This window comes from Primulina huaijiensis, chromosome 9 (assembly GCF_012295235.1).
Source record: "Primulina huaijiensis isolate GDHJ02 chromosome 9, ASM1229523v2, whole genome shotgun sequence".
Classification (NCBI taxonomy): domain Eukaryota; kingdom Viridiplantae; phylum Streptophyta; class Magnoliopsida; order Lamiales; family Gesneriaceae; genus Primulina; species Primulina huaijiensis.
Genome location: NC_133314.1, coordinates 13,071,096 through 13,088,865, shown reverse-complemented (window position 1 = coordinate 13,088,865; position 17,770 = coordinate 13,071,096). Strand labels below are relative to the sequence as shown.

The following is a 17,770-nucleotide window of genomic DNA, read 5'->3' as shown; positions in this document are numbered from 1 at the left end:
AACTGTACAGTCCATTACATTGAACAATCTCGGAATCCCTCTCCTTTCGGTGTAAGATCGGTTCATTCATGTTCCCTCCGCCTAGAAGCCTGCCAGGAGCCGCTAATTGTCCGTGCGACCTCATGGCACCGGCGATCACTCCCCGCCCTCTTCGGCCCTGGGCCTCACAAGAAGGTTAGTGGGAGTGCAGTGACATCCTTAGTGCTTTATGTTGATGACATACTACTCATTGGGAATGATGTAGGGATGTTGCAGTCAACTAAAGTATAGTTAGCTGGTAAGTTCTCAATGAAAGATATGGGTGAAGCATCATATGTATTAGGAATACAGATCAATAGGGATAGATCAAAAGGATGCTAGGGCTCACCCAGTCCACATATATCGATACCATACTGAGGAGATTCTCTATGGAGGAGTCCATGAGAGGATATCTCCCAATGTCTCATGGTGTGAATCTATCCAAGTCTATGTGCCCTAAGACTGATGAAGAGATAGAAACCATGAGCAGCATTCCATATGAATCTGCCATAGGCAGTATTATGTATGGTATGATATCTACTCGACCTGATATTGCATATGCACTGAGTGTTGTAGGCAGATATCAGTCGAATCCCGGTCAACTGCATTGGAAAACAGTAAAGGACATACTTAAGTACTTGAGAAGAACTAAGAATTTGTTCTTGGTATACGGGAGTGGGGAACTAAAATTGGAAGGCTATACTGATTCTAGCTTCCATGCAGATGTGGATGATTCAAAATTGACCTTTGGATTTGTATTTAAGCTCAATGGTGGTTCTGTCCCTTGGAAGAGTTCCAAGCAAGACACCACAGCGGATTCAACCACTGAGGCCGAATACATAGCTGCATCGGATGTAGCAAAGGAGGGTGTTTGGATAAGAAATTTCATCCAAGAGTTAGGTGTCATTCCTCAAACAATTGATCCAGTCCTCGTCTACTGTGACAACACCAGTGCCATTGCGCAAGCAAAGGAACCGAGGTCTCATCAGCGATCCAAACATATACTAAGAAAGTTCCACATAATCCGGGAGATTGTGGGAAGAGGAAACATTTCGGTAGGGAGAGTCTCCTCCGCAGATAACTTTGCTGATCCGTTAAAGAAGCCCCTGCTAGGACCCTTGTTTGAGAAGCATCGCGAAGCAATGGGTCTAAGATCTATGGGTAGTTGGCTATAGGACAAGTGGGAGATTGTAAGAGTAGGTGCCCGACAAGCCAACTTGTGGCTAGGGCTTTATTGACTCTAATGTAAAAAAATCTATATTTTAATACTATTTTACAATTTTATTCGATTATGGCATTATACTTTATCTGTATACCCATGCAAGCCGCATAGATAAAGTGCTTGAATATACAATAGGTACCATTAGGTCTGCGACTCAACGTAAGATCATGAAACTCATTAGGAAGTGTACTGTATATTCTAAACAGGTTCCTAGTCGATTCAGCCGCCTAAAACAAGGATAAAGGTCGCTCGAGCTCGAGACTAGCATCTGTGGAGTAAACACCATGTTTCATTGGTAAGGGCATAGAGATGTCCATTCACACAGATGGGTGATCATGTGATGATGCACGGAACAACCCTCCCTCAGACTATGTAAGTGGTTCCCACTTATCGAGTTAAATAGTCCGCAGTTATGGTTGTACACCATTAGTCCTTTGACCCGAGACAATGTAGGGGCTATACGTACTAGCATGCACTTTGATCCGTTTACCGACTCCATTGAGGGTCATCAGGTGGCGAGTTTGGGTGTAGTTTCGAAATACGTAGGAGCAAATGCATTGTAGTCGGAGATTCACCGTTCGCCTACGGGTGAAGATATCCTATGTGATCTGATGAGTTAATAGTACAAGGAGTCTCTGGCCAGAGCAAGAAATGTGCTTTAGGGAATGGTATTTTCCTAGTTGCACATACCATGCTACTATTAATACTCAAAGATAAATCGCATCGTTATCGAATTCATATGCAACTCTCGATATACCAATGGTTGCAGATTCGATCGGGATATGTGTGTTGAAGGGACCGTACTGTACGCTAACCATGACTAAAGGTTCTTACAGACACTATCAGTGATACCGAGGGGATCATGGGGCGATGCTACTAAACGCTCTTACCATGATCCGATGGGTGCAATCAGAAATATGTTATGACATTCTTGATCAAAGAGATGATGAAAAGAATAGGGTTAACTAGGGTAAACCCGAATAAGAATAAATGTTATTCTGAATCACATGGAGATGTGAACCCACGGCTAGCTGTATCCCTGAACCATTGAGGATCACACAAGTATCAGATTCTGTGTTCCCGTTGAGATAGTCAAATTTCAAGGGATCGAAATTTGGCGACTATAGTTTGATGGAGATCAAACAGGAAGCTTATAAAGGAGTTTATGAGCTGATTCCATAGTATGGAAGAAATGTAAGTTAGCATGATAGCTGAATAAGGAACGAGAGTGGAACTGCCTGTTTTGTGAAAGAGTTCACTAAAACTGGCAGCTGCCAAATATGGTAACTGCCATATATGGTAAGTTCTAAATCTGGTAAGTGAAAATTTTGATCTTCAAAATTTTCGATTTTCATTTTATGAACAATATTTGTATCCTTGGTACATCGACGCTTCGGATCGTCGATCGGGGTTATAATGAGTTCGGAATCATTTTTTTTAGTGAATTTGGAATTTAATGATTAAATGATTGTGCTAGTAGTTTTGAGTACTAATATGCACAAATTCTCATAAATATTCTAGAAGAGCANCTAATTAGATTAGGAGTCTCACTCTATAAATACACCATTAGGGCTCCTTGTTGGATGATGAAAATTGCACACAAAAACCACTCCAAAACCTCTCCGGCCTTGGTTGAAAAGTCTCGGCCACTTCAATTATTTGGGGAAGAAATTTTGGCCAAAAAGCAATTTGGATTTGCTTAATTAATGGTTAAGAATCATTAATTATTGGTTAATTATTGATTAAAAATCAATAAGCACAAAATCATGATTAACAATCATGAAACCCACAACCATCTCACAAATTTTGGTGAAGAAATTTCGGCCCTTTAGTATCTTTCCACCGCCGCACCGCCGTCGCTGCACCGTCTCTAAATTTTGGAAATTCGGAGGCTACAGTATCAATGCATAAATCTTTTGAATTTTCTAGTGCAAATCAAACGAGGATAACAGTTTCTGATCGCGGACCTAATTAGGCGATCAAAAGAGAAGAACCGTTCGTAGAAAATTACAAGAAGGACTATATCCACCTAAAAACCGGAATATTTTGGAGTCCAGCGTTGAGAACACAAAGGTATAATTCTAAACACCCTATAAATGTTTTTGAACACACGACGCCCAAGCAAAAAAATTTTAAACTTCTGCTGCGTCTTGGGTGCGAGAATACGAAGTTCCAACATATTCTTTCTTTATTTCTTTTCATTTTGCTAACTTCTTTTTATTGTAGGTATAAAAATGAATTATTTGTTGTTATCAATTTACATCAAATGCTTGATACAATTGAAGTGGTTATCTTGATTTGTTATTTAATTTTGAAACAATAAATATTTCATCAATTATTATTATTGTTATATTAATAATAATATTTCATTTAGACGATAGCGTGGCTCTACCAGTTGTTCGAAACGAAATATTATGATTTAATACTAACATCTAACAATCTAACTTTTACTTTCTGCAACTAACTTTTACTTTCCGCATCTAACTTTTACTTTACTGCAACTAACTTTTACTTTCCCGCAATGAACTTATTAAATCATATATTTCATTTAGGCAATAGCGTGGCTCTGCCGGTTGTTCTAAATGAAATATAATGATTTAATTTAACATTTACTTTATGCAATTATATATTTATATAGTTATATATAATTATAGGTATCATATATAAAATATCGGTGAATTCGATATTTTCTATAGTGAGAGCTATATTATATTAGGTGTGTGTTTAAATATTTAATTTTCTTGAAACCACTATTTATGGTGGTTTCTTTATTTTACTTTTAGTTAAACAATATTACATAAACCAAGAATAAATCCTTTATCCTTGACAAAATTAATAATTTGTAAACTTCATTATTACATTTGGTAATTTATAAATTAATAATTTTAAACTTAAAATAACCTCTCTGTGGATCGATCTCGTACTTACGAAATATATTACTTGCAGACAACCTACACTTGGGTGAATTATAATTTAAGTAGTAGCAATCATCATATTGGAATCAATGGACATACGATCGTCGGGCTCTCACTGGGACCATAACTCTCACGATATCTCCAACATATCATCGTATTAGTCACAATTACTTCACTTCCTTCAACGTTTCATATTCTCATCACTTTATAAAATTTAAACATGCATATACGTTTTTTCTTTTAAACTAAGCATGCAACATATCTTTTAACGTTTTCGTTTTATCATGGAAACACATAAATATAATAAATCATAACATATTAAATCATAAAATCCATAAACATTTTAAAAATACATTTTTAACATATTAAAAATCCGTAAACATTTAAAATAAAAGTTTTAACATATAAAAATCATAAAAAGCCATAAAAATTTTAAAATCATCATTTTAACATATTAAATCATAAACATTTAAAATAAACATTTTTACATAAAAATCCTTAAACATATAAAATTCCATAAACATTTAAAATAATTATTTTAACATATAAAATTCTATAAACATCCATAACCATTGAAAATAATCATATTAGCATATAAAACAGCATTCACGACACTGTCATGGCGTTTACTAATTTCTAGGTGTAAAATGACCGTTTTACCCCTGGATGACAATTTCACGTTTTCGACTTTTCCTTAATTTTATTGACTATAACATGTCCCAAATAATTATTTAATCTTACATTAATTTTCTCATATTTTTATTTATCTTAAATCGAGGACTTTTAATTTATTCTTTAAATGTGACGTATTAAACCAAACCTTAATATAAAATACCCAAATTAAAAACTTAGACTTTTAATAATTATTTGAGCTTAAATATAATTTTTCATAATTTTATAAAGCATAAAACTAGGTGTTGCAATTAATTCTTTAATTAACGTTTCGCACGGCGATTAAATCCCGGATAAATCCAAAACTCGTTATTTTGATCCCAAACTTTAAACGTAGCATTTTTATTATTTATTCTATCCTTCCAAGTCATGAGCCACACCCGTGGACCCATGGATTCAATTTTAGTTCTTAAAATCTCGTTCTTTACCCTAATCCGATGACCCCGAGCCATATCCCGATTTACTAGAGCCACGCCCGAGCCACCTTGAGCCAAACCCTAGCAAACCCACCTAGGCACCCTCTTGACCAAGCCCAGCCCAAAGATGATGACCCTATCCCACGCACAAACCTTCTGGAACCGAACACAAAATCTGCACATGGAAGAAACCCACGCCTAAGAACTCCTAGCCCACTCGGACTCTTCTAGCCAAGCCACCACCCAGTCCACACGACCCTAACCTTCCCTGGACCACGCCCAGACCCTGCCTAGACCCGTCCAATCCCTAGACCCCACGCTCGAGCCACTTGAATCAGAAGACACAAGCTGCGTGCTTGTGCTTCTTCACGTGCTGTTGCTGTCACTTGGCGTGGAGGCTTCTACCCAGGCCACCACCGAGCCCAGCCCTTCCTAACCTTTGCTTGAACATCATTGGCCACCGTCTAGACCACCTAGCCCAGCCCTCAACCGAGCCACCCCCCTGAAATTCTCGGCCAGACCAGCAACCTCTCGAGAAGAGCCCCAACCAGCGTGGACTCCTCCCAAGGCCGGCTCCGCGATCCCTAGCCCCCTAGGACTCTACCAGACCCTCACACCTGACCCTCCTCGAGCCCCAGCCAGCCCTGGCCAAAGCCCCAAGCCCCATGCAATGAAATCGAGCCATAGCATCTTGTACAAGCCAACCCCACTCACGGTTCCTACTTCTGATTTTATTCCTACGGTTTCAGGTTATTTCTCTCCATGTTTGTAGCTTATTGGGGTGATTAAGGAATCTCTAAAACATGTAAAAGCATCCCTCAACCTATCCTAATCATGGCAGCCCCTTAACAACATAATATTCATGTTTTTTTTTTCATAAAACACACTTTAAAAATCACATATGCTAGAAAAACGAAAATATAACAAAGTGTCTCTTGTTTTTCATGCAAGATAATTTTAAATAAGTACTATGGTGTTATGGATGAGAAAAATGAGAATATGACGTGTCTTTGCGTTTTAAACGCACGATTTTACGTTGACGATTGCGAAGAACGGGGCAAAAACCTTGGCTTGAAACTCCCTTGCAAGTTTAGACTTTTCTTCCAAAATATTGTATGTGTGTGAGCCTTGTATTTGGAGGAAATTTGGGAGAGAAAATCTGATTTTTGAGGCGTGAGGTTGTGTAGGGGTTTGGGGCGATTTAACATATTTTAAACTAATTAATTCATTAAATAAGCTTAAGCCCATTAAGCCCCCAAATTAGGCCCACTAGTGCTTGATTAGGAATTAATTAAAATATTATAATAGTTTTGTTTAAATAAATTTTTGAATTTATTAGCCGGGTTTCCAAAACGTTCGTATTTTTGTTGAAAAACCAATACCGATTAAATTTACATCTCAGCGTATAAAATCACCTAAAAACCCTTTATTTTCAAAAATATGAAAAAGCATCACCCTTAATTTAAATAATTAAAAACTATTATTTAATAAAAAAATTTCCATTTTTTCAGCCATCGGTCTCCGTTCCTCGATCGCAACTCGAATAACCTTTAAAAATATATTTTAATGCAAACATGCATGTAGAAAAATATATTTTAAACATGCAAATATGCACATCATAATTATTAGAGCCCAAAATCAGTACACGTAAAACCCATGCATTTATTTAAATTATTTATTCAAGTTTAAAACGATTTGTTTAGCGAGACATGATTTATTTATTTGCATTATTTTAAATTATTTATGATTACGTGATGCATGTTAAAATATTTTCTCGAGTTTCATGTTTCAAGCTATTATTCGATGCGGGATTGAGGAAAAGTGACCGGCGACGATTTTGGTAATTTTAAAATGTGGTATATTATTTTAAATTAAGGATGGATCATTTTAAATGATTAATTAAGTTGTTAGCATTTTTTTAAAGGCATAATTTAATTATTAGGTGATTTTTATGATTTTAAACTTTTAAAGATTTAGCACTTGTGCATTTTATTTTAAATTAGAGAATTTTATTAGAGGTTAGTGGGGAGTTAGTATTTTAATTTCCTTGTTAATTATGTAATTAAGCAATTTTACTCTCCCGAATAATCAAAACACACGCACACACACACCTCCTCACACACACTTACACGGTTACACACACACACAATTTTCATTTCACCTTCATTTTATTTTTGAGAGCAAATTCTATGGTTCATAGAAGAAAGAGCAGCCGCTCCTTTCCCTTCTTTTTCCAGCAAGTTTCCGTTGATTTTAGTTGCAAGAAAATCGTTCCACGATCGTCCCGGATCAACCCTCGCACCGTTTCGGTATCGTCGGTTCAGTAGTTTTAATTATCAAAAGGCATGTATAATCTATTGTTTCTGCATCGATCTCGTAATATTATATGTTTTGTTGTTTATTATGCGTAAAAATCCATGTTTGAATTACAAAGTTAGAGCAGAAAATTTGTTGGATTTGTTTTGAAATAATTTTTGGATCTAAAACTCGAATTGTGCTGTCTTTTCGTGTGCTGCGAATTTTCGGTCGCTTATCTTGAAAAACGTTCAACATATGAAACATATAATTTTTTTATACCTTCAATTTGAAATAAAATTCGAAATATTTGGATAACAAATGAGTGAGTTATGATCGTTTTTGTGGGAATGCTCAAACTGCGTTTTTCTAAAACTGTGTTCTTGACTTGTTCTTGAGTTTCTTGTGTTGCAAGCTTTGTTGGAGATCGCCGAGTGTTCCTTGCTGTGTTTAAGTGTGTCCAATGGAGTGATCATGTGAATTTTGGGGTGTTGTCCCGAGTTAGTGAGGTTGTGCATGCATTAGAAGTCATTGGGAACTCTTGTGCAGAATTTTGGGTTATTTCGCGCAGAACCAGCGCCGCACTGCGGGCGCCGCAGCGCTGCCAGTACGTGCCAGCAAGGGCAGCGCCGTAGCGCTGCTGGTACGCACCAGGCAGAGCTGCAGGGCAGCGCCTAGGCGCCAGCGTGGCGCTGCCTAGCGCAGCACTGCAGCGCCTAGGCGCGGCTACAGACGGATTTTTGGCTTCGAATTTAGGTGTTATTGCTTCTTTTGGATACTATTAAGACGTTACGTCCTAGTATACTAAAAGTTAATTTAGATGTTATGAAGTTTGATTGGGGAACGTTGAACTATGTTTACGCAAGGTCCGTGCCTTCCATTGTTTGGGGGAAATTCATACTTCTTGTCAAGCTTTGTTTCGGGGTTGAGTCGGGGGTTAACATGTTGTTTAGCAGGGTCAAGTCCCGAGCAATTCCAGCAGGTCATAAGTTAGTAAGCCAATGGGTGGTGCATTCGATAGGTATGATTAAGTTGTGGAAGTTAAGGTTCATGGTAGTTCGTTAGAATGTGCTGCAAGGACTCGTGCGAGATCCAACGAACCTCTCAACGCCATGTAAGTATGTTCGACATGCAAAAGAAAATATTTTTAAGTTTCTGAGGTACCAAATTATTAATGGGTTTGGAAGTCGGTGAGCGTGGTCAAGGACCTCTCCACCCCGGTAAATCATGACCGGGTTTAGATCAGGATTGAAAAGCCGTAAAGCATGACCAGGGACCAATCCACTTGTTACAGCATGAACGGGGATCTCATGTATGTGGTAGTGGACTTTCCCTGCCAGCCCAGTACTGGGCTTTAGTCTGATCATGCGTATTTATGTACGGGTCACTTGCTTTGAAACATATCTCTACGCAAAAAAAAATAAAAAATTATGTTATGTATGCTCAAGTATGTATGATGCAAACTTGTTTATAAAAAGTTTTACGATGATGGCACGTCTATGTTATATATGTATGTCCAAGCTTATGCATGCAATGTTCAAGTTTCAAGTATGTACACTCTATTTTAAAGATGCATGTGGTTTTATTACGTAGTACTTGTTATTTCAAGTTTATACATGTTGAATCTTTAGACTCACTAGACTTGATCGATGCAGGTGAGGAAGATGTTGATGAGACGAGGGGTGGGGACCAGTAAGTCGACTTGGACTGAACAGGAGACTAAACCCGAGGACCACCCATGTTTTAAGATTTTTATGCATGTTTCAAATACTCTGGATTTTTAAGGGGAATGTTTACGATGTTTATCGATTACTTTAGCGAACTTTATTTATCATCTTTTGTCGAAAATATTTTGGAGGAACAATATATTTTTATCGAAATTTGAAGGATGATTACTCATTTAAGAAAATTTTTATTTTTCCGTAAATTTAATGTAGTTCAAAATAATGTACGTTACAGGAACGATTCCCTCAGGTGGATCCACCAATGTCCAGACTTGGTTTGAATACGTAGAGTCCATTTTAGACTGCGTGGTTTCAATCCATTTGGATGAATCAGTATCAGATGTTGCTTCTTTGAAGTTCATTGGATCACATCTAACACAATGCTCATCATGGCCTTGTTCATGAAGAAGCGTATATCTTGCAGGTGGTTTGATAACCATATCAGACATTCTGTGAGCGTGTTCTTCAACTACTGATTGTTTGGGATTAGGTTCAACTTCTACAGTTGAGGGAGTGTCTTGGATTTCTTCAAGTTCTATCATCTTGTCTTTTCTATCTAATAGAAATTCTCTTTCCAGAAAGGTGGTATTTCTTGAAACAAACACTTTTGCTTCATTGGGGTGATAGAAATAATATCCAACTGAATTCTTTGGATATCCTACAAATTAACACAAAGTGGATCTACTATCCAATTTTTCTCTCATTGTATGCCTCACGTAAGCAGGAAATCCCCATATTCTCAAGTAAGAATATTTTGGAGTTTTTCCCATCCATATCTCATATGGTGTTTTATCCACTGACTTTGTATGGACATTATTAACAACATTTCCGCAGTTTTAAACGCAAAGTCAAAACAATGCAGGCAATTAAGTGAACCTCATCATGGATCAGACCATGTCCATCAAGGTTTGATTACGACGCTCAGAAGCACCATTCAATTGTGATGTTGCTGGTGGAGTCCACTGTGAGAGAATCTCATTCTCTATTAGATAACCCAAAAATTCAGCACTCAAGTATTCTCCACCTTGATCAGATCGAAGTGTCTTCATACTCCTTTTTAGCCATTTTTCTACTTCAGATCTGAATTTTGTGAACCTTTCAAATGCTTCAGATTTGTGTTTCAACAAATAAACACACCCATACCTCAAATGGTCATCAGTAAAGGTAATGAAGTAGGATTGCTCATATTATGTACTAACACTTAGCGTCTCACAAACGCCTGTGTGGATCAAATCCAGTAGACCATGCGCACGTTCCATGTTTCCATTGAATGGAGTCTTGGTCATTTTTCCTTTTAGACAGGACTCACAAATAGGTAGAGATTTTATGTCTGACAAGTCAAACATGTCTTCTCCCACTAGCTTGTGCATCCTTCTTTTGGAAATATGACTTAGTCTAGCGTGTCATATTTGTGCGAGATTTGGATCTTCTATTTTTCTTTTGTTTGTTGTTGTTTTCGTATGGGATTTTGTTCAACGGAATATCTTAAAATTTTAAGTTATATGGATCATTTGTTAATTCGCCGGTTCCAATCAAATATTCATTCTTGTATAAATTGCAAACATCTTTAGCAAAAAACAAGAATAACCATCCCTGTCAAGCATAGAAAAATAAATAATGTTTTTAACCAATTCAGGAACATATAACACATCTCTAACAAAAAACTTAAAATATTTGTCTAAAATTAAAATAACATCTCCAATTGCAGTGGCAGCAACCCTTGCTCAATTTTCTATTCTTAGAAATGTTTCACCATCTCTACGCCTCTTGCTTCTTCCCATCACCTGCAAATCATTGTATATATGAGAACCACATCCGGTATCCAATGCCCAAGAAGATGAATTAATAGAAACATTAACTTCAATGTAAAAACATACCATCGCCAGAATGTTTCTGACTATATACTCCGTGCAATTACGCCTCCAATGTCCAGGCTTATTGCAGTGGAAACAGACTTGTTCTGACTTGTCAGGCTTTGTGGACCCTGGAGTTGGTTTCTTGTATGGCTTCTTGTTGGGCTTGTTCTTCTTCAGAGGGGCAGAACTCTTCTTGCCTTTATTCTGGGCTCCCTTTTTCGTACCAGACGATGAGCCCACTAGAAGAACAGACTTTTCCTTTTTGATTGTGGCCTAATAAGTAGTAAGCATATTGACCAACTCTTTAATGGTGGCATCAAGCTTGTTCATATTGAAATTAACAACAAATCCATTGAACGAGGCAAGAAATGAGAGCAAGAGAATATCAGTCGAGAGCTCGCCAAGTATAACCACATCGAGCCCAACCAATTTCTCAATGAGCCCAATCATCTTAACACCATGCTCATGGACCGAGTCCCTTCTCGCAAGCGTGTAGTCATGAGTTCTTTAACAGTAGCATGTCTTTCTGAACGAGTTTGTACAACATAAAATTATTTCATATGAAGGTGAATGTTAACATTCACCGCCTCCTCGAACCTCCTCTGAAGTTCATTCGACATAGAAGCCAACATGTAACTCTTATCTTGAAGATCATGATCCCACCATATCTCAAGTTTAGCTAACTCAGTCTGACTGACATTAGGAACCGCTTCCTTCAGTGGCTTTTCATTAAGCACATACGCAATCTTTTCCGAGTTCAGAACAATCTTTAAATTTCTCTCCCACTATTTTGACATTTCCACCACCTTCTAATGAAAAGGAGTAATCGTATTTCCTTAGTGGGCACGTAGAGCCCAATTAGACAATTATAATCTCGAATAATATCAGTCAATTATAATTTCTAAAAGGTAGAATCCAATTGCATCCCTATGCAACCTCTGCGTGTTTGGCCTCACATTTAATAAGGACCCAATAATATGACGCCGTTTATTTTCACGTGTCAAACCGACCCATCAATTTTGAATTGTAGTTGACGGTCGCCATGAGTTCCCCCAATAATATGAGCCGAAGTCATGGGAGTTCCACTCAATTCACATCATATGTTCAGTGGAAGTCATAGCTTTTCGGCGTCAAGGCATCCCCAATAATATGAGCCAGACATTGTCCGCAGATAGAGTTCAACATGTAACCACGGTTGATGGAAGGCAAAATAATAAAATCTTTTAATTTTAATTTTGTGGTTTGATATAAATTTTGAATCTTATTCAAAATGAGGGTTCTTAATTTTAAAATTGTCTCATCGCTTTAATTTAAAATTGTGTGCCACGAGTTTGTATATTTGCCGAATTAATGCAACTATATTATCTAATAATATACATACATGCATACTACTATATATATCGCATATATAGCATAACTTGACATTCAACAATAAATAAGGATGATCGATCACCAACACTTTTAGATCCATGTGAGGCAGACATGAATCTAGGCCCAAAACCTAGGTGAATGTAGGGATGCAAATGCAACTTATTACAAGAGTTTCCAATATTTTTTATGTCTTCATGTTGTGCATCTGGCGCATCATCTTCCAGTTTTGATCTTCCACTATTGCTAATAATTAAATTTAAATAGCCATGGCACATAAGGGATACATCTCATGGGGTGAAAACGGGCCATAAACCAGGCTCACTTTAATAATATCAAATATTAACAAAATGAATAAAAAAGTAAAATATCCTAACATACACCTAACACATTGGTCAAGGCTCTCGATCATCCTTCATGCATTTAATATCGAATATTATCATCAATTAATTAAACAAATTTAATTAATTGATAAATTATGTATCTAATAATATTATCACTAAACACCAAAATTTTTAAAGAATTTAACAAATTAAATAAACACATTTTATTTAATTTTTAATTAATTCAATAATAATAGTTTTCTTGCAAAACTCACTTTAAAAATAAATAATTAAAATCATATTCTAATTATTTACCTTACTAGAAAATTATTAATTTTCCAATACATATAGAGTTTAAATAACACACGAGAGCAAAATAAATACAAACCGGAATTATTAGGCATGTGTTATTATTTTTTTAGTAACTAAATATACATATATATACACACAACTTATCTTATGAGAGAGAGAAAGAGGAAGAAGCCAATTTCCCAAACCCATTCCCGTAACCCATCTTCATTTTCGTCACTTTCAGCACCTTCATATTGGAGAAGCCATAACTTTCCCGTCCGGCGTCGAAATCTCAAACTGTTTGAGGGGTTTTCTTCCTTACTTCAGTAGCTTCATTTTGAACCATGAATCGCTACTTTTGATGCTCGTTTCAGCCCCAATCGAACCCTGTTTTGTGGCTGCTCCTGTTCGAGTTTCTTATTCGATTTTAGGTGAGCTATTGCTTGGTTTTTCTTGGTTCTTTGGAGTATATTGAGCAAGGATTTGAAGCTTAACTTTTACCTTGATGTTCCTGCGTTTTCCAGCTGGTTTTCAGTTTGGTTTTTGGTCGTGAATAGTGTTTTCCGGCGTCATCTCCGGCGAGCATCACCTTAAAAACTGATAGCGAGTAGTTAAACTTCGATCTTGGTAAATTTTTGCTAATTCCAGCCTTTGTTTGATATATATAGGCTGCCCGGGGTTGGGTTTTTACCCGTTTGGATTTAAATTGTTTTCGTCGTTCGAATAGCGTTCTATTGACGTATTTATTGGATAATTATTGTAGGTTCGATCATTGGAAATCTTCGAGGTATAATTCGGCGACCTATTAATTATGTCGAATCGTTTTGTATGATATTGAAAGATATTATAGTATGGTTGTTATCATTGGAATTAATCTAAGGATTATTGAGTTGAAAATTGTTGGAATGTAATTAATGATGAGTTGTGGAATTATTCGGCTTATTTTGTTATTCTAGGCTGAGGGAGTTTAGTTGATCATTCTTGAAGATCGTTTTCATGATATAGGTATGTTACAGCTCGGTAACATACAACGGTAAAACATAAATTATTTTTAATTTTCATTCTGTGTTGCACTGATCGTGTTTATGATTTGTTGACTGTTGTAAGTTGTTAAATGCCTTCGTTGTGATATATGTTTATTATTGTGACATATTATTGGCATTTAGCATAGGGCATACTGTTATGACATTCATGTTGAGCCCTATCGTTCTTGTTAGCCCGTTGTTGATATCCATTGTTATCTGGCACTGTTGTTTATCTCAGGATCATTGTGTGGCTGATAAGCCTATCCACATGAGACCGTAGATGTGATTGAACTATCCCGTGGTTAGTGCAGCCTTTTGAGGTGAGCACTGGGATTGTGTCATCTAGTTCGTTCTGTTGTGCCATCCTGTTATAACGTATCAGCTGTATGGAGGCCGAGTCTGGGGTGTTATTCAGCACAGCTTGGCATACCTTGCATACTTGGCAGGGCGGTTTAGCTGCATGACGATGTAGCTCCCCTGTGTTGTTGCTCGAGCATTATTCCAGTTGTTATCATACCGTTTGTTGGCTCCTGTTATCCCGATTATTCGTTGAGCCACTAATGCATTGCATATTACATTTTATTATATGATTATGCATGATTTATGATTATTGTTGTTATTGTTGAACTGTTTCATGCCAGAATCCTAACCTCAATTGTTTACTGGGGGGCTGTTGTGGTTGCTTTTGGGCACCATGGTAGATCTCTCGAGTCGTTTTGCAGCATTAGGCCGAGGTTCCGCCAGTGGAGCTCGGGATTGAGGTTGGATTGCTTGGTTCTGTCAGTGGAGTTTCCCAGTTAATCTATAAGTATGTCTTGAGTTTGTTTCAGTCTTGTATTATAGTTTATTTGCCGGGGAGATGCCCCGTGTATCTATAGTAGTATTTGGTTGTTCTTATTATGTTCTGAGGCGACTCTGTGATTTTTATGATCTGGTGAGTATTGGGTAAGTTTTAATTTCTGATTAGTCCTGGCCAGTGCGGCTATAGGTTGTTTAATTTCGATTTTTGTTTTATTGACTCTAGTTGGAGTATATTTTGATATAAACTATTGCTTGAGTTTTCGGGATGTCCTACTTACGGGGAGGTCATGCCGAAATTTTTCTAGGCCCTGAGGTCCGTTTTAAAGCATTTTAAACCTTTATCCGCTGCAGCTTTAAATCAAACCATTATTGTTTGATCATTAATTGTCATTAGAGTAAATGGGCCTCACATCAAGAGCAATTGAAAAATTTTTCATAAAATATCAATTTGGTCCAACGTTTGAAAAAATCAAAAAATCGCACCCTAAGTCCAAACAATTCAAGCCCATTTGATAGGATCGGTTAGGGGTGAAAGTATCGTGGCCCGTGTTTCGTATTCATAAATTTGCGGAATTATTTAAAAAAATTTCTCATTAAATAAATAACATGCATCATTCATAAAATAAACTGATGAATGGATTTAATTTATGAAATAATAGCGGAAGTAAGTATTGTTTTCAAACCACACTTAAAAATAATTCATCGAAATAAAAACTGAGTTTGAGCATAGAAAAATAAATAAGCTGAAACATGAGGTCCTCGGGTTCCTACTACTGCTGACCCAAACTAACTCACTGGTCCCCGCCCTCGGTCTCGACCTCATCAGTACCTACAACAATCAAGTCTAGTGAGTCTAAAGACTCAGCATGCATATATCGTGAATAGCAAGTAAATATATCATAAAATCGCATGCAACATAAAAATATCGTATCGTAAAGCGTAAGGTAAAAATCGTGCCGTGAATAAGTATAAATACGTGCATATCTGAAAAATCGTACGTAAAATGTTTGCTCGATAGAGCCCTGTCATAAAATAGCATATCATAGTTTTTCTGTAGAGATAATGTTCTACGCAAGTGGCCCATAACATAACATGAATCGTCTGATCAGACTAAGTCTAACCACAGTATACTGGGTGGTAGAGATCATCACAGTCCTTGGACTGGATATCCGTACCCATACATAAACATAAACCGGTCGTAAGTCACCGGATGAAGCAATCCCATAAGCGTAAGGTGGCCACAAGACATATCGCATATATCTCAAAAATAAACATTTTATATTTTATGCACGCAATATAATTAAAATCCTGTTTTTATTTTACCAATTGAGTTGGATCGTTCCCAGGCTCGCTGCGACCTAATTCTAACATGAGAAACATGCAAATAAATTCAACTTGACCAACACTTCAAAATCGAACTAAAAACGAGACAATTGCGCCCAACAAACTTAGTATTCAACCATGGCATCGTACCAACCCGAACCGAGATTGAACCATCATTTAGCCATGATTAAAATACACCTAAAATGATGAAATAATGTTCATACTAACTGAAATGCACGAAAATGGTGAATGGGGGCCAAAATCGAAAAACGCTCTTTCAAAAGTCACTTTGGCACATTGCACCGTAAATTCTCGTACGACCCCTAAACTTGACCAAATCACAAACGACCAAAAACATGACCTTCCTAACTCAATGAGGCACTGTCCATTCCAAGGCCATAGGCTAAAAGCCAACCAAGAACTCGAAACAAGCCTCTGAACCAAAGCTCAAACTGCTGTCAAAAAAATTGCAGCAGCAGCTGCTGTGCTTCCTTGCTTCGTTTACGAGGCTATTGGCCATTGGGGCTTGAACCGCCGACCATATCCTCTTACCAACATCCTAAAGTGGGTCTTAAACCATAGCTAAGGGCCCTAGGCCAACCACACTCAAAGCAACCACCCAAAACAATCCAACGCTTCACCCGAGAACGCATACTGCACGCGTGGGGTGTTGCTTTTGTTTTGCTATCAAATAATGGATCCAATGGATATGAGGTTAACCATGGTCCATGCTATACATGTTAAGGTGTTGTATGAGTCATGGCTAAGGGCTAGAAGTCAACCACAACCCACATAAACACCACAAGGCCGAACAACTCACACGCAAGAAAAAAATCAGAAACTTGAAAACCGAAGGGGCACTTGTCTTGTTTGTTTTAAAAACCGATTGGACCACGAACCAAGCCATGAAAGGTCATCTTGGTCACGTCCTAGACTTAATAAGGAAGTGTTCAAATCATGGTTATAGGCCCTCGGCCAACCACAATCCAAACCCTCACCTTAGACATCCCACAACAGAAATCGAGACTCACACTTCAACTCTGGGGAAAGTTGCTGTGAAGTCTCTTCCTCCAGCATGTAGGGGCTAGAACGAATGGACTAACATGACTCTAACATTCTATAGTACATGTCTAGATGTAGCCTTGAGCGCTTGGAACCGAGCCAAACCCTGAAACCACAAAAACAAGCCAACACGTGATGCACAAGGAAGGGCCGAGAAAATCTGTGCAGATTTTGTAAAAACAATTGCTGTCATGTTTCGGTTTTGCTCCATGAATCATGAACAAATATGGTTTAAAAGTGTACATATGACTTGATTGAAGAGAAAAGAAACGTATAAACATGCTTGGAAATTTTGGTATGAAGAAAACAAACAACACGACGAACACGGCGCGGCGGAGACGGAGTTTTCTTTCTTATTTTCTCTCTTGTTTTCTTGTGGCAACTCAAGATTTTTGGCTAGTGATTTCTCTGAAATTTTTGAAGGTGAGGAGGAAAGGAAGGCTAGGTAATGAAGGGGAA

The 17,770-nt window shown here is 37.5% G+C and overlaps 1 long non-coding RNA gene across 3 annotated transcripts; it reads left to right on the top strand.

The window, feature by feature from the left end:
- The first annotated feature begins 13,253 nt into the window (after positions 1-13,253).
- Positions 13,254-15,324, top strand: LOC140985194 (uncharacterized). Of its 3 annotated transcripts, none has more exons than XR_012176727.1 (4): positions 13,254-13,531; positions 13,625-13,887; positions 14,057-14,105; positions 14,827-15,324. It is a non-coding gene; the product is annotated as an uncharacterized lncRNA (long non-coding RNA). The 3 variants fall into 3 exon arrangements; XR_012176726.1 differs by having other exon boundaries at positions 13,255-13,531; positions 13,625-13,727; positions 13,864-13,887; positions 14,057-15,324; XR_012176725.1 differs by having other exon boundaries at positions 14,057-15,324.
- The last annotated feature ends 2,446 nt before the right edge of the window (positions 15,325-17,770 follow it).